Genomic DNA, 18,676 nt, shown 5'->3' with positions numbered 1-18,676 from the left:
AAATACATACATAAAACCCTAGTTCTCCATACACCTCTAAGAGGTACAAAAGTAAAACAAGTTATTGGGAGAATCCTATACATATAAGCGTATACAAATAGTACACAAAATAAAGTCCCAAAGATCCACTTCGCTGCAGAACTCCAGACGCCTAGCGAGGTGCCTCTCAACCTGCATCTGAAAAACACAAATATCCGTCTGGAATAAGAACTGGAGGTTTTCAGCATAGTAAAGGTGCCGCATACATAAGATATAAGGTCCCGGAAAAGTCAGAGGCAATCCTAGAATGAAAACAGAAACCATAAACGGGTGGTCCTCTAAGGTTCTAACTTAACCAAAACCGAATTAAAACTCTTAGTCTCTTTGCCTTTCCTCCGTTTCTCCAACTCCGATGAATTCACATAGACAAACAAGTAAACAATAGCAAACACCGGTAGAATACAAGTAATACAGATAACAAGTATAACAAATAACATAATAAAATCAATTAGGCATTCCCAATTAATGCACAAGCAAGCAATTCAGACAATATGCATATGATGCATGCCTGTCCTATGGCTGATGAGTCTCATCTATCGGTTATCAAGCCAACCCGACAAGTCCTGTTGCTAAACCCTGGACTGTTCCCCGTCGCGCATCCCCAAGAGTCTATGCATAGTTTTTTCTCATATAAAATTTTCTCATTGGGGGTATCCTTCCTGGGAATTTATACGTGCCCGACCACCCTTACGATATAGGGTCAACAGAGTATCAAGTCTCAACCTGGAACACGTGGTGGCAAGCCATGGTATTTTACCCAGGAAAACTCGTATCTCAGATAATTGAGTGCATAAGCCAATAAAATTCATAATCATTTATAATCATTTTTTACAGCCATGGCATCACATATACTTCAGTTCTCTGCATTTTTCATACATAATTCATCATTTTTAAACCTTACTTCACCCCCAAGTTACCACCTCTTCCTAGCTGCATCTTATTACTAGGCATACTATTAAGATCTAGGGCTAAAAGAATGAAAATAGAGGTTTAGAGGTTCAAAATTAAGCTTAAAACACAAAATTCATGTTTGCTAAAACAGGGGCCACGCGTACGTGTGGGCGTGCCTTTTGCCATGCTTGCGTGCACAAACACCTTGCTCGCGTACGCAACCCCTCAAAAACCACTGCTCATGTATGCAAGTACTCTGCCTGCGTACGCAAGATGCCAAACCTGGAGAGGTTGGTCGCATCGCGTGCAGAGGTCGCGTATGCAAGCTATGCAAAATGGCAAAAATGCTAAATACTGCAGAATTTTCAATTTTGCACTCTAAACTTCTGACGTGCATAACTTTTTCGTTTTAAAATATTTTTCATCCGTTCTTCAAATAGCATAATCTTCATGAATCCAATTTTCATATGAAATAAGTTTGAAACAATTTGAGGATTTGGAAGCTGAGTTATGGCTCACCGAAGTTCGGCCAAAAATCTATTTTACACAAAAACCCTTAACCTCTACCTTCATTAAAAATCGTACTCAAACCTCAACATTCCATATATATAATCAGAACCACAACATACCAATTACAGTACCACAACATATATATAAAATCACCCTGTAAAACGTGAAGTTGGGACTCAGGATCGATAGTGATCCTATTAGTGGCTGTATCGGTGGGTGAGAGCAGCAGCATGTTAGACGGTCCATTGAGGACTCATGCTAGCAGCTTTTGGGTGTTGTTCGGGGCCCAGAGGATAGAAAGTCATAGATCAAGTAAATTTCCAAACTCACATGGTTTCACAATATCGTCTGCAGAGAGCTAGAGTAGGACGCCATTGAGGAGCGCTTGTTGCGGTACACGAGAGGGTATATCATACAGGTGATCGAGGGTATCTTATTCCCGGATACATTTGACTCTCGGGTACATATCAAGTGGCTCCCCCTGCTAGAGGACCTTGATAGATGTGGCAGGTTATCATGGGGCTCGGCTATGCTGGCATGGCTGTACCACTAGATGTGTCGTACCACAGAGCATAATCAGCACAACCTGAGTGGTTGTGTTGGTTTGCTGCTCTCCTGGGCCTATCACCATATTCCACTGCTACGGATGGATGGATTTGAGACTTGTCAATTTCCACTAGTTGAGAGGTATGATTCGTTTTTGCATTTTTTGTTCATTAGTCAATGAAATTGAGAAATAATGTGTAATCATTCACGGTATTCTAGGTGGGTTGAGTACCGTCCGGATAATGCTAGAGGCGAGAGTAGGCTTAGGCATTACAGGTGTACGTTGAATGGGATCGGTATCCTCAACGTAAGTGATAAATATTTAAAAATTATAATTTTATGTTAATTCAATTTGAATCTTGTATGTGATGCATCTTGCATTTTCCATCAGGTTGATTGGACGCTGTACACAGACCCACAGTTACATGGTCTAGTTCCACTGGGGATAGCTAAGGCTGAAGCCTTGATGGCGATTGAATGTCTGCTCATTTGCTTCACTATCGTCAAGTGGCATAAGGTTGACCGGGTTGTGTGTTAGTTTAGTGGCCTACAGCACATTCAACCAGGCCTATGAACATCGACGTGATGCATCGGCACGATGATAGGTTTGGGCGAGGTGAGTAGTTCCCGCATTTCCTGGGGGCTGGCATGAGATGTGGGATGCTCATGCAGACTATTGCCTCCATCTACATCATCATATTGACCTGCGTCCATCATGGCCATATATGACTTGATATGTTCAGTGGGCCCACATTGAGTTATTTGGTCAGGGTAACAAAAACTTGGTGGTGGGCGGGGTTGTGCTAGATGACCTGCCCATGCACCACCCAGATGCTCCAGATCTGTATCAGCCAGAGGATGGTGACCCTCCAAAGGTGCAGCCAGCTGCTGGGGGAGGGAGAGGTAGGGGGTGGGGGAGAAGTAGAGGTAAAGGGAGACACGGTGGACGGAGAGGTAGGCAGGGGGATCCGGAGGTTGCCCGCAACAGAGATTCTGTCAGCTCGCCAGGGCATGTGGTAGAGGATATTGGACACACGGTTAGGGATCTTTCAGGACCCTTCTCTGGAGACTACCTGTCCCTTAGACCACCTTGGTTAGACCCTTCGGATCCCGGGCCCAATCACCAAGGGCATACACCAAGATCCGGCCCCAGTGCACATCTTGACATTCAGTTCAACCTGCCGTTCAACACGTCAGACTTCGGGCCCCAGCCAGATTATGAGCCCATGTTGGATACACAAGACATGGTTGATGTGACGATGGATATGCCTGACTAGATGACTCGCTTGATCAAGGGGGTGATGATGGGCTGCAGGATGTTCTGGCAATGCCACAGCAGACCCATCCCTTTTCACAGATGCACACCACTCCTCCACAGTCTATATACCAGTCACGACACATGGACGATCCATCTAGTGGGTCATCCTCCACTGTAAATTATGTGACTCTGAGGGAGCAGATGAGCACTCTAGTACTTGATCTGGATCTTCCCCTCAGGTAAGGATAGCGCGATATCCGACCTCTGCATGTGGCACAGGTGGATGTCTCGACCCGAGGCCTCATGGATGACGTCCTGGTCCACGTAGTGGTAAGTGAGGTCGTGGCTTGTAGGTTTTGTGATAAAATATTAATTTTGTTTTAAATGTGTATTGTACAATAGTTGGTTGTGAGAAAATATTAATTTTGTCATAATTAATGTCATTATTTTAAAGTTCAAACAAGTATTCCAACTTCAACTAGTCAAACAAAGTAAATTACATGGTATGACGCTTACAATAACAGAGTTATCCACCTTAAAATGACACGTATAACTAACATCAACTAGACGATGCCCCTCCACTGTCAAGAGCGGTACAAGTCCTATATGTGTGACCGACTTGACGACACAATTTGCACTTCTCCTGCCCGCTATGCTCAACATCATCCATGTTGTTGTGAATCCTAGAGCTGACGGGACAACCTCTCTTCACTCTCATCATCCTAGGGTTGGGCCGAATTCGGGCCCTGTCATAGGATGGCCAATCATCCTCATGACGTATGGGTCAAAACTCTGATCTATAAACATTAAAGACCAACTTCATGTGATACACGGGATGTACATACTGCTTTCAATCCAGTCGTGCATGAGAGCAAGCTGCAAGAACGTGACATCAAGGAAGATGAAGAGCTTGAAATACCCACAATCATACTTACCCTCATCAAGTAGCACTTGTTAATTCTGTTGTCTAGACCCAGGCATTGTCGCTAACTCTTCAACTGTGAACGTAGTCCTCGACCGATCAAACTGGTAAATATTCATAGTGTTGTTGTGCTTTGAGTTGTATTCTATGGCCTTCATCAATGTCTGTGAGAATTCAGCACCGACTTGAAGCTGGGCAAGGGCCTCTGAACCCTTCCTAGTAAAAAGTTCACCCAAACAGAAATAACTGGACTTAACAAGCACCATGATGGGCGAATTATGAGAACCCTTCATGACAGTGTTAATGCACTCCGAGATGTTTGTCGTCATGTGACCAAACTGACAACCCTCATCCGCTTACTGCGCCCAATGTGACCGAGGCATTTCTTCAAGACAGTTTGTGATTATTACATTCTCACCCCTCAGACGGCCAAAATATTGAGCGAACTCCCGCTGTGACTTTGAATACACTGCGTTAACTAGAACCTTCTTCAAGTCCTTATTTATGAAGTGAGTCATGAATTTGGCAACAATGTGTCTCGTTCAAAATGCTTGGAAGGCATGAGGTGGTTTCCATAAACTTCCATCGGTGTTCAACGCGGCATCAATTGATTTGCGTTTGTCTAAAATCACTAAGACGTCGGGTTGTGGTGTCACATGCTGCAGCAGATACGTAAGAAAGAACGACCAAGCCTTCTTCGTCTCACCCTCAATAACAGCAAATGCAATAGGCAAAATTTTTGCATTGCCATCTTGAGCAATGGCCATCAGTAACGTGCCTTCGAATTTGCCATATAAGTGGGTGCCATCGATGGAAATAAGTGGCTTGCAATGCTTGAAAACCTCAACACACAGTGGAAACGTCCAAAAAACCTGATGAAATATGACAGTCTCGATTGAACCAGGCCAAGGTTGTGTCACAAGTTGGACCCAAGTACCTAAAAAACCATCAACAGTTAGCACATGTAGACAATGACTTTATACATAACTGAGGATAATGAAATGAATCTTACCGGGCAAGTACATCTGCACAGTGAATAACCAACAAGGAAGCTCATTGTATGACTCCTCTCAATCACCATATATTCTAGCAGTGACCCTCTGCTTTGCAAGCCAAACCTTTCTGTAGGACACCTTGTAACCAAAGTGATTCTCCGTACCTCCTTGCAGAATCCCGATGCTGATTGTTGGATATGCTTTGACCATTGTGAATATGTGTTGAGCAATCATCGTTGAATCCAACCTATGATGGTTATAACACCCTTGCTATAAGAATGTCATGCTTTCGGCCGCGCCACTCTGATACTTTAGGTATTACAACGACTTTAAACATATTTAATGTAACACCCTAATTAGCCTAAGCTTTACCTTGCGTCGTAAAGCCAAGGTTAATCAGAGATTACGATAGTTCTAAGCTCATACATAATATATATAGAAGGAATAGTATAATCTAGAAGCCCGATGAAGGATATAGCCCAAATTTTGGATTTGAAAAGCACAAAACGTACTAACGAAGCTACTAGCTTAAAACATAAGGTACGGATAAAATATAACAAAAGGTAAGTATATAATATCATAGGAAACTAGCCACGGCTCACGGAGTTTAAGCTGGCTAGCCATATACAAGTATACATATCCATACAGAAACCTGACAGTTTAAAAATAGCTTATACAAGTTTCTCTCTCATAATACAAGCCTCTAGGCAAAGACGAAAAACAAAAGGAGAGATGTATAAACAAGATAAACCAAAAAGACTTCAAAGGAATCCAAGATCCTCCGCTTCTATCACCATCCAAAGCAACTCACCAAGGTGGGTTGCGACTTGCATCTGAAAAACACAACAGAAATATGGTATGAGAACCAAAGGTTCTCAATCCTAGCTCCATATCCATCACAAGATTCAATTTAAAGCATTCTAAAACAAATAAGCATAATTATATGAAACCTTAACATAACTAAACAGGGTACTCTATCTTAGGGGAATACTATTCTAACCAAACACCGCTGTCCCACAACCTTCACCAATCTATCCTCCATGCGATCCCATCGCCACCGCCTTCCGAACCTCCTCAATCCTAGTAGAAAGCACAATTAATAACAATGCAAGTAATTCACAAGTAAAAGCATACAAGGTAAGTAGATCAAGTAAACAAATAGGCATGTTATTCAATTAGGCATACAATTACAAAGTCGGCAAATCAAACAAACAGATAGAAAATGCATATGATGAATGTCTGCCCTACTGCCTATGATATCACATTGTCGGTTTAACTGCCAACCCGACACATCTCCATGGAGACGTCGCCCTTCGGATTTTCACATATGGGAACCCCCGAGATATAGTGCCCAGATCACTGTCCAGGTACCGGCGCCTGCACGCTCTATTGATCCGAAAGGGATGCGAGCGGGATACTTTTGCCACAGACTTCACATCTCAACGCAAGCGGGATGAACCACCGCCCTTACGCCGCCGCTACCTCGACGGGCGGGATCCAACCGCCGTCCATGCCGGGCACATAAAATCTCATAATCTCAGTAAAAACAATATTTCAGTGGTTTTCAGAAAACATTTTCAGTATACATGGATCCATCATCTTATTCAGAGTCCGCGATTCATCTCAACCACTGCCCATCCATAACTCAGTTTTCAAATATCAACAGTTCATCATTCCTCATCTCATATATCAATCATCCTTCACCTAACGTCAAACCAATCTCAGTACGCCAGAAACCTAGGCCTCCGTTTTCTAATTTATCATAAAATCATGTACTAGAACTCTTAAGTTATATCCCATGTTCTAATACTCAAAACTAGGCCCAAAAGTCTTAAAATGATGTTATAGAAGCTTACAACCTTGTTGGGAAGGTAGACTAGTTGAAAAACAAGTAAAATTTAAGAAACAGGGCGTGTGCGGCCGCACAGGGGTGTGTGCGTGCGCACGCCCAGGAGATTTTAAGATGTGTGCATACGCACAAGTGGCAAAACTTACAGAATCTGTTCACTCGCACAACCTGTGCTAGCGCCCCTAACAGACTGGCCGTCCCAACATGTGCGTCCGCACAGGTTGAAATTTTTCCCTAGATATGTGCGCGCACAAGCTGTGCTAACGCTTCAAACAGAACGCACTTCCCTGCCTGTGCGTGCATACAGGTGTGTGCGTCCGCACAGGTCAAAATTTTCGCAGGGTGTGCGTCCGCACAAGGGTGTGCGCTCGCACATATCAGAAATCATGAAATTCTGCAACTTTGCAGAATTTCAGATTTTTAACACCAACTTTGAATGATCATAACTTCCTCTACAAAATCTCAATTTTCACAAACTTTATATCAATTAAAAGGGTTTTCAAAGAACTTTAATTCTAAACAAATTTCAATCAATTTCAAAATTTGAGGAAAAAGTTATGATCAAACAAAGTTCACCAAAATTCCCTTTTTACCCAATATCACAATTTCCTCAATTCCTTTATAAACCACAATCAAAATCAAACTAAACCATTCCAAACACCAATTCTCATAAAAAATAACACTCTATGGCATATTGCACCAAACTTACCATATATTTCTCCACCTTTCCTCATCCTCAACCTCCACATTGATATGTCACATATAATCAACCTCATTAATATATTCCCAATCAATTAACATCAATGTCACATTTATCAACATAATTCACTCTCCAACTTCACAAATCATTCATTCTCATCATACTACTATCAATTATTAATATCAAACTCAAAAATCATCATTTCATCATACATCATCATACAATAGCATCCAACAACTCATCAGCCATTCAAATCCAATCATATCCTATGGGTCACTAGCCTAAGTATCCATGAATATTATATACTATATAGAAGAAACCGAAACCATACCTTGGCCGATTTTCTATATGCCCTTAACCCAAAGTTGAGCATAAGCTAGGCTTTCCAACACAATCCAAGCCACCAACAATCACCAATAAGCTCCAACAAGTTCAAATACTCACCACTTCAAGCTATAACACACATAATTCACAAGAATTCAACCTAGGGTTTATCAAACTTGAAATTTCAAAGGGTTTAATGGCTCTTATTTTTTCCAACAGATTTGATGGCAAAAATCCAATGCTAAGTAAAGATTAGAGCAAACCTAAACATCCAAAATCACAAAAACTCATTTAACCCAAAACCCTAATAAACCCGAAATTTTGAAGAGAAAAACTGAAAGGATTTCGTGGTTACCTTACTACTTTCTTGGGTAGGTTTTGTAGAGCTCTTCACGAGGAATGCATAGCCACAAACGGTGCGGCGATCGGAGCTCTCTAGCTCAAGATATGAGCTTTGGAAGATTGAGATGAATAGTGCCAAATGGTTTCTCTTCTTCCTATCTTTCCAGCTGTGTGAGTGTGTTTGTTTGAGTGTAATGGGCTGATGGGTTCATTAATGGCTCTATTTATATGTTGGGTTTGGGTCTAACTTGGGTCCGGTCCAACCCGTTAGCGTTTTTAGCCCGTTTGGCCTAACTTCGGGCCAAACCTTTAAAATTAATGCCTATTTCTAATGTTTTTCTAAGGTTTTTGACCGTTTTCACTTTTTTACGTGTGGTACCGGGCAGACTGAACCGGTTCAACTGCCGGTTCGCAGTTTCTCACAGTTTTTCATAGAAGGCACATTTTCTGACTCAGAAAAATCTACTGAGTCCAAAAATCATCTTTAAATGTTAATTAATTCATTAACCGGTTGATTACTTGTGGTTCTTACATTTAATACTAAGATAGGAGCCTGACTAAAACTTTAAACCGTATAACCTTTCCAAAGGGGACCTTTTAGTTGAAAACATAAATACGTACATACAGACCAGATGTAATACTTACAAATCACATATATACATAATATTAATTTACAAACATTGCATATCACAATTCCTATCCCTCTTACAAAATTTGAAAAGATAAAGGCAAAGGAAACATAATATCTAATACAATACAAAATATCATGTAAATAGAAAATGAAATAAACGCTTCATAACTTCTTTGTCCATATCCTAAAATGGGAAAACCTGTAGGAGAGTGAGAACATCGTCCTCCCTGGTTCTCACTATAGGATTAGAGAATTGCTATAATAAGATACGTAAAATAAAAATGTGTTCAAGGTACAGTGATCGTTGCTTGTCTTATGTATCCTTTCAAAAGCCAAAGGTTTACATTCAAGGTACAGTAAAGTCTCATGACATTAGGGGAGAATGACCTATCTAAATTCCTTAAATTCATTAAAAATCCTTAAAATCATAGCTTCTTTATTTGAATTAATTAAGATAGAATTTAAACCAAAACAAGTCATGTAACCAAAAATTCCAAAACCAATTTCAAAATCCCTATTACTTAAAACAAAACCAATCCATTTAAATCAAAACTACTTTCAAATTCACTCTCAAAATGTCACAAAAGAAATTATTCAATCAAAGTCTAATTTCTTTTAAATTCACTAAAACTCTTCCGAATGTGATTTCTTAATCGAATTCAAAATATAAACCCTTTTTACATTTAATTCAACCTTAAAACATAATTTGTTTCTAAATTAAATCAAAATTTAAACAAAATTTCTTTCCTAAATAACTTGCACTCAAATATAATACATTTCTTAACTAACTCAAATAAAATAATATAATTATCAAATTCATAATTTTCTAAATAACTTTTCAAACAAAGTCTCAGATTTTATAGAAATTTCGGACCCCCCTAAAACCTGGACTTTGCCACCCTTTTCGGGTCCCAACCAAACTGCTTCACAACCCTTTTCAATGGGTTCAAAACCAAATCAGTTCAAAAATTAAGCTAATTCCAAAAGACCATATCATTTTCGTATCTCAAGGAAACTGATTCAAAATCAATCAATTTTTTTTCAACAAATCAAACTCATTTCCAAAACTTTAAAGAAATAATTCAGCAACCTTCCGTTTAACAAAACCAAACAATAGTCCAATCAAACAAACAATCATATTCATCCGAAACAGCCAGACAATACATAAGACTTATACAATCACTAAAAAGTGTATTTCTCACATCAATATCCATTTATAACAATTCCAAATTAAAAAATTGAGTTCGTAGAAAAACTCCTTCCTCGACAAGTCAAACACAAAACCTAACGTGTCAAAGAAACCTTTTCTTTTGGCCAGAAACCACGACAGCCGAAACCACAGCTCGACTTACCTCCGTTACAACAGAACAGCTTTAATCGCAACATGCGGCCCCAATAACTTAATCCTAAAACATTTACATCGCAAAAACTTTAAAACACATAATGGAATACTAACGACAAAGTTTCCGAGATAGAGATACTTACTATAATAAATGCACAAAGCAGCAGCGACCTCTGAACCGGTCCAGCAGCAGTTCCGACGACTATCCCAAACGACAGCGGTGACCAGAAGCTCGGTGACGGCAACTGTAACAACCACACAGCGACAAATAATCTTCCCAAAATCCAAAAGAATAGAAACCAAACTCAAAACCCTTACCGGCAGTGTCATTAGCGACAGCTGATGAGCGGATATTTTATACGCTTTTTGGCATCATTTTCATATTGTTTTAGTTATGTTTTGTTTAAGTTTTATTATATTTTCATAGGTTTTAGTGAAAAATTCATATTTTTGGATTCTACTTTGATTTGTGTTTTTTGATAATTTCAGGTAATTTCTGGCTAAAATTGAGGAGTTTTGGCAAAGTTTGATTCAGAGGCAAGGAAAGCGTAGCAGATGTTGTCAGATTCTGACTTCCATGCACTCAAATGAGCATTTCTAGAGCTACGAAGATCCAAATGGCGCGCTCTCAATGGCGTTGGAAATCTAACTTCCAGAGCTTTCCAATAATAAGTAATGGTCTATACTTTTCCTCGAAGGAGCCTGCCCGTATTGGGTATTGAATGCCTAAGGCCTACCCCCTTTCTAGCGTTCAATGCCCTCAAAGGAACAACAAGCTAGCGTTGAACGCCCAATCACCCCCTTTGGGGCATTAAATGCCTACCAAGAAGCACAAGGTAGCATGGATCAACCCCCTAATGCGCGTTCAACGCCCATCCCTCAAATTGGACGCCAAGCTCAGCTCAAGTACTCAACCAAAGTGGGCCCAAGAGTGGACTTTCACACCTTTAGTCTAGTCTATCATACTTTTGTACTTCTTAGTTATTAGGTTATTATATATAGGAGAAGATCACCCTTGTTTAGGATCACATTACTTTCTATAAACTATGAGCTACTAAACCTCCTAATAATATTACTGTTTCTATTTCAATACACATTTGATTCCATTCTCTTGTGTATTTTTGTTCTTCATCTCATGAATTGAGGATGAACCGTGACATTCATCCTTATTCTACATGGGTTCCGTGTGAGTCCTGACCCGGATAGCATTAAACCACAGCTAGAGAGTGCACTGCGAATTCCAAGAGCGTACCTGGGCGACTTTGGATAAGTGACATAAAATCTCGTTGACCGTGGGTTACTAAGGTCTCTGTGGTGTTAAAGCTAGAGTCTGAGGAGCAGCATTCCCTGATCTGGAAGATCCGACCTTGTCTGTGGCATTTTGAGTAGGATCGTGAAGGGGAGTGGATTGCTTAGGTCTTCACCTTCGGCTATAGTGGGAAGCCATGAGTGATGCACACGGAAACTTGTCTCTCAACAATTTTCCTTCGGCAAGTGTACCGAATTGTCATCAAGTAAAAACTCACAATAGAGTGAGGTCGAATCCCACAGGGATTGATTGGTCAAGCAACTTTAATTAGAGGAATGTTCTAGTTGAGCAAAGCAGAATTTGGGTTGAGTGTTGCAGGAAATTAAATGGCGAGAAAGTAAATAGCAAAAAATGTAAATGCCGAAAGTAAAGGGCTGAAAGTAAATGACAGAAGGTAAATTGTAGAATTTAAATGGGAATGGGGAAGATGCTCATAAAAGTAAATTGCAGAAATTAAAGAGAATGGGTAAGATCAGAAATGGGGATTCATTGGGCTTAGGAGATGTTGCATTCTCTGGATCAAATTCGTTTTCATCTCTTCCTCAATCAATGCATTCATTGATCTCCTTGGCAATCTTAAGTGATCGAATTCCAATTCCTTGGCAATTCAATCTCTCAAACTTGATCAATAGCCAATTCCTTGGTCAATTGCTCATGAGAATAGATGAAGTATGGTCACTGATTATACCACATGCATTCCCAAATCAAGTGTTAGTAGGATTATAGTCACCATATCCAACCAACCCTAATTTGGTCCAACATGAAAAAGCATTTCTAGCATGATCTCTTCATTCCTCTTCTAAGGTTCAGAAGAGATCCAAGTATGAATAGCTTCTTTTCCAAGATAACTACCCAATTGGATGAAGATTGAAAGCTTTCTAGTAAAATCAAGAGAAAAGATAGAAGAAGAGTAATGAAAACTAGTATTGATCCATCAAATTACAACAGAGCTCCCTAACCCAATGAAAGGGGTTTAGTTGTTCATAGCTCTGGAAATAGAAAATAAAGATGGAGAATATATCATGAAAATTAGAACTAGAAGTGCAGAGAAAGTAAATTATACAAAGAGTAGTTCCCAATTTCCAAATCCCCCAAAAAGCTCTTTTCTAATTCAAAACTACCCCTATATATACTACTCTTCTGATCTTCTAGTTGGTTCTTCAAGTCTTGGATATGGGCCTTTGGATCTTGAGTTTGAAGCAGTTATCTTCTGCAGTGGGCTTAGCTTTACTTGTAGAGAGAAAGTGTGAAGTGGGCAGGATGTTTAGCTCAGGACGTTAGTGGCGTTAACGTTAAGTGAGAGTGTGGGTTCGAGAACGTTAGTGACAATCACCTTTTTCACTAACGTTCCTCACCCAGGGATGGTCCACGTTAACTTCAACGTTAGTGGCACTAACGTGACCACTAACGTTGCCTCTTGGTCCTTCGCACACGTTATTGGGACTCACCTTTCCCAATAACATTGAGAGTCTTCCCTTCCCCCTACGTTAGAGTCCACGTTAACTAGGCTAACGAGGCTCTTAACGTAAGCTTGCCAATCCTTCGAGAACGTTAGTGACACTTACCTTTGTCACTAACGTTCCAATGTGCCCTTACTTCCCACGTTAGAGTCCACGTTAACTAGGTTAACGTGGCTTCTAACGTAGCAATGATAGCCATTTCCAACGTTAGTGACAAAGGTGAGTGTCACTAACGTTGGCTCATCATTCCCTTATCCACGTTAGCTTCCACGTTAACTAAGTTAACGTGGGAGTTAACGTTGCTCACATTGGCTCATTCCAACGTTAGTGACAAAGGTGAGTGTCACTAACGTTGGCGATTCTTGCTCCCTCTACGTTAGCTTCCACGTTAACTAAGTTAACGTGGCTCATTGTGGCTTAGCTCAACGTTAGTGACAAAGGTAAGTGTCACTAACGTTGGCTTCTCTTTTGCTTCTCAACGTTAGAGTCCACGTTAACTGAATTAACGTGGCTCTTAACGTGGCCAATTGTGAACTTGGTCCAACGTTAGTGACAAAGGTAAGTGTCACTAACGTTGGCTTCATTTCTTTCTTCCACGTTAGAGTTTACGTTAACTTAGTTAACATGACTTTTAACGTGGGCTATTATGGCTTCGAGGGCGTTATTGGCGATTACTTTTCTTATTAACTTTGCAAGTTAGCTCCCATTCCACGTTAGAGGTCACGTTAGTTAGACTAACGTGGCTGCTAACGTGGTTCTTCCTTGCTTTCTTTGTCCTGAAACCAAGCAATAAAGTGCATCAAAGCTCTAGTCCAAGTCATGGGAAATGCATCATCTACTTTGTCATTAAATTCATGCAAAATCCTCATGAAATCATGTAAAGTGCACAATGTATGCTTGAATCAAGATGTAAGTGAATTCTACCCAAAACTTGCTTATTCCCTAAGAAAATGCATGAAACTACCCTAAAAACAATAAAGAAAGGGTCAGTGAAACTGGCCAAAATACCCTGGCATCAATGAGTTGCTCGGATATGGTGGACTGCTATAGTTTAGAAGAGGCTAACTTGATGAGGATGCTACATGAGTTAGTCAATTACGACTTCCATTGAATCAATCATTAGTTATTGAAGTAGACAGTAAGAAAAGTTAATCCGGAAAGAATACGCATCTCCGAAGCCTTAACTAAATCTCTATCCCTATTTTTATGCCAACATGGTATTTCTTTCTTTATTATTTATTTATGCTTTCAAACAAATAACCATCTTTTCTAATCACCTGACTAAGATCTACAAGATAGCCATTGCTTGCTCAATCCAACAATCTTCGTGGGATTCGATCCTCACTCACCTGAGGTATTACTTGGACGACCCGGTGCACTTGCCGGTTCATTTGTGCGAAACTTGCGGAGTTCAATTTTGCGCACCAAGTTTTTAGCACCGTTGCCGGGGATTGTTCGAGATTGACAAACTATCGGACTATCTTGTTGCTTAGATTAGGTATTCTTTAAGGTTTAGTTACTCTTTTAATTGTGTCTTTTGTTCTTTTTCAAATTTTTTTTTTCAAAACCCTTTCTTTTCTTTAGTAATATTTATCTTTTGTTTGAGTCTTGTGTCAGTTCTTAAGTTTGTCCTATCTGTTTTCATCTTTTTCTTTAAAATTTTCAAAAAATTTTTTTGAGTGTTCTTTATTGTGTTCGAATTGTTTTTGGTAATTTTTTTTGTTTGATTTCAAAATTTTTAAGTTTGGTGTCTTTTAGTTGTTGTTCTTTTAATTTTCAAAAAATTAGTGTCTTTGATCTTAAATTTTTAAGTTTGGTGTCTCTTAGTTGTTTTTCTTTTTTCTTTAAAATTCAAAAAATTCAATTTTTTTTAAATTTTCAAAATCTTTACTATCTTTCCTTATCTTGATTTAAAAATTTTAAGTCACGTGTTTTCTTGCTAGTAAAGTTTAAAATTTTGAATTTCAAATCTTATCTTTTCAAATCTTTTTCAATTCTTTATTTTATCTTTTGTTTATCTTTCCTAAAATTTCAAAAATCTTATCTTATTTTAATTTCAAATTTCAAAATTAAAATCTTCAAATTTCAAAATATTTTTTAAATCTTTATCATATCTTTTTTGTTTAAATCTTTCCTATCTTATCTTATTTAAATTCAAATTTTAAAATTCAATTTCAAAATTTAAAATTCAAATTTTAATTTTCAAAATTAAATCTTTTTCAAAATTCAACTTTCAAATCTTACCTTTTCAAATCTTTTTCAAATCTTTATAATATATTTTTATTTTAAAACCTTCCTATCCTATCTTCTTTTAAAGTTTTAAATTTTAAATGTTTATCGTTTCAAATCTTTACTATCTTTTAAAGTTTGATCTTCAAAATTTTTAAATTTTCAATCTTATCTTTCTTAATCTTTTTAAATCTTTATCTTATCTTTCTTTTTGAATTTAAAAATTACCTCTCTTATTTTCTTTTTAAATTTAATACTTTCAAATTTCAAATCTCTACTTTCTTTTAAATTTGTATTTCAAAATCTTTGTTTGACTTCTTCTTTCTTTTAATTTCGAAATTCACCATTTAATTTTTAAATCTCTTTAGTTAATTAGTTATCCTAGATTTTAAATTTTCTTTTATTCTTCTTTATTATTTTGAAATAAATGAATAAAATAAAAATAAAACAAAAATATCTTGATTTTCAAATCTCTTTCTTCTTAATTTTCGAATTCTCAAGCATATATCTTTCTCCATTATTTTGAATTCTACCTCCCCTCTCTACCCTCATTCTTCTTATCTTCTCTAGATATTTTGCTCGGAGTTCTCTACACTTTGACATAGAAACTCCCATTCTTTCTTTTATTGGTTTTCTTTTCTTGTTTATGAGCAGGAACAGGAATAAAGAACCCCTCTTTGATCATGATCCTGAACCTGAGAGGACTTTAAAGAGGCGGCTACAACAAGCTAGAGAATAACACTCTGGAGGAAACCTCACAGAGTTTTTCGAACAAGAAGTTGAGAATACAGACACGACAGCCAACCCTAATGACAGAGGAGACGCAAGGAAGGTCCTAGGTGACTTTACTGTACCCACTTCTGACTTCTATGGACGAAGCATCTCTATACCTGTCATTGGTGCAAATAACTTTGAGTTGAAGCCTCAACTGGTCACTCTAGTTCAACAGAACTGCCAGTTTTATGGACTTTCACAGGAAGATCCCAACAGATTCATCTCTGATTTCTTGCAGATCTGTGATACTATCAAGACTAACAGAGTGGATCCAGAGATTTACAAGCTTATGCTTTTTCCCTTTGCTGTAAGGGACAGAGCCAGATTATGGCTAGATTCTCAGCCTAAGGAAAGCCTAGACTCTTGGGAGAAGGTGGTCAATGCATTTTTGACCAAGATCTTTCCACCTCAAAAGCTGAGCAAGCTTAGGGTGGAGGTTCAGACCTTCAGACAGAAAGAGGGTGAATCCCTCTATGAAGCCTGGGAGAGGTACAAGCATTTGATAAGAAGGTACCCTCCTAACATGATTTCAGACTGGACTATGCTAGACATCTTCTATGATGGCCTTTTTGAGATATCCTAGATGGCATTGGACCACTCTGCTGGTGGTTCACTCTACTTGAAGAAAATGTCTGAAGAGGCACAGAAACTAATTGATATGGTTGCCAACAACCAATTCATGTACACTTCTAAGAGGAACCCTGTGAACAATGGGGTAACTCAGAAGAGAGGAGTCCTGGAGGTTGATACTCTAAATGCCATTGGCTTAGAACAAGATCCTTACCCAACAGGTCAAGATGATCTCTCAGCATTTGACTGGATCACAAGCTACAGCTGACAGCACTTAAGAAGCCTCGTATGAAGGAGATGCATATAATCCAAATCAACCCATGATAGAGGAGGTTTACTATATGGGAAATTCCTCAGGAAATCCCAACAAGGAGCCTTATGGAAATACCTACAACTCATCATGGAGGAATCATCCCAACTTTTCATGGAGGGATCAACAGAAGCCTCAGCAAGACTTCAATAACAACCAAGGTGGAAAAAACCAAAATAGGTTCAATAACAGACCATTCCCACCTTCTCAGCAATAGATGGAGACTTCTAAGTAGAACCTCCCTGACTTAGCCACCATAGTCTCCGATCTCTCTAAGACCACTCATAGTTTCATTACTGAAACAAGATCCTGCATTAGGAATCTGGAGATACAGATTGTCAGTTGAGTAAAAGGATCCCTGAGATCCCTTCTAACATTCTTCTAAGTAACACTGAAGTAAACCCAAGAGAAGAGTGCAAAGTTCTCAGCGTGAAAACTGAGGCCAAATCTGAAGAGGACGTTCTGGCGTTGAACACCAGCAAGGGAATAGTTGGGCATTCAATGCCCAAAGAGGGACAAGTTCTGGCGTTGAACGCCAGCCAGGAAGTAGAGATTAGGCATTCAATGCCCAAAGAGGAGCAAGTCTTGGCGTTAAACGCCATAATGGGGGAAGACGAGCGTTCTGCGCCCACTAAGGACTCCCTTGTTAAAGAACTAAACCCTTGTTGAAGAACTAAAAGAAACCAGAACTCAGGAGGAGACCATAGAGGTTCCCTTAAATGCCTGGTTGCAGATTATAGACTCTGAAGAATACTCCTCCTTTGATGAGGAAGAGAAAACTATGGAAGAGCAAGTTGCTCAGTACTTAGGAATTCTGATGAAGTTGAATGCCAAATTATTTGACACAGAGACATTGGAGGACGAACCTTCAGTGCTCACCAAGGAACTCAATGCCTTGGTTCAGTAGAAACTACCTCAAAAGCTGCCGGATCCCGGACGCTTCCTAATCTCTTGCACCATAGGGACAATTACCTTTAAGAAGGCTTTATGCAAGCATAAACCTCATGCCTCTCTCTGTAATGGAGAGGCTAGGAATCTTTGAGGTGCAAGCTTCCAAGATCTCATCGGAGATGGCAGACAAATCACTGAAAAAGGCATATGGTCTAGTAGAGGATGTCTTAGTAAAGGTTGAAAACTTTTACGTCCCTGCAGATTTTATAATCTTAGATACTGGAGAGGACGAGGATGAATCCGTCATCCTTGGAAGACCTTTCCTAGCCACTGCCAATGCCATAATTGATGTGGCAAAGGAAGAGCTCGTTCTGCAGTTATGGGAAGATCACATCTTGTTCAAGATGCCTAAACCTAACTCCCTCCCTAAAGGAGAGACAACTGTGCAACACTTAGTGTTCTAACCATCTCTCTCTCTCTGCAGAGCTTTAAAGAGCCCATAGACATCAAATATAAGTTTGGTGTTGAAAAACTATCATCAAGCCATGAGAACGAAGGTACTAAGAAAAAGATACCTAAGGGCTGGAGGGATAAGAAAATCCTCACTGAAGGCCTCTCACCTGGCATGAGAGTTGTCTTCACAGACAGCCCAGTTATTCCACATACTGTGACCAAGATTCTGTCTCTAGAACATGTGGAGCTCATCCATGAGAGCACAGGAAGGAAGTTCACTGTAAGGGGTGAAATTCTGAGCCCCTATCTATCTCTGTAAAGGAGCTGACCG

At 39.3% G+C, this 18,676-nt stretch overlaps 1 non-coding gene across 1 annotated transcript; it reads right to left on the bottom strand.

The window, feature by feature from the left end:
• Window positions 1-16,542: 16,542 nt before the first annotated feature.
• LOC112731073 (small nucleolar RNA R71) lies at window positions 16,543-16,651 on the bottom strand. Its single transcript, XR_003166866.1, has one exon. It is a non-coding gene; the product is annotated as a small nucleolar RNA R71 (small nucleolar RNA).
• Between the last annotated feature and the right edge of the window lie 2,025 nt (window positions 16,652-18,676).

The sequence above is a fragment of the Arachis hypogaea genome, chromosome 12, assembly GCF_003086295.3.
Source record: "Arachis hypogaea cultivar Tifrunner chromosome 12, arahy.Tifrunner.gnm2.J5K5, whole genome shotgun sequence".
NCBI classification, from domain to species: Eukaryota; Viridiplantae; Streptophyta; class Magnoliopsida; order Fabales; family Fabaceae; genus Arachis; species Arachis hypogaea.
This window is presented reverse-complemented; position numbering and strand designations above follow the sequence as displayed.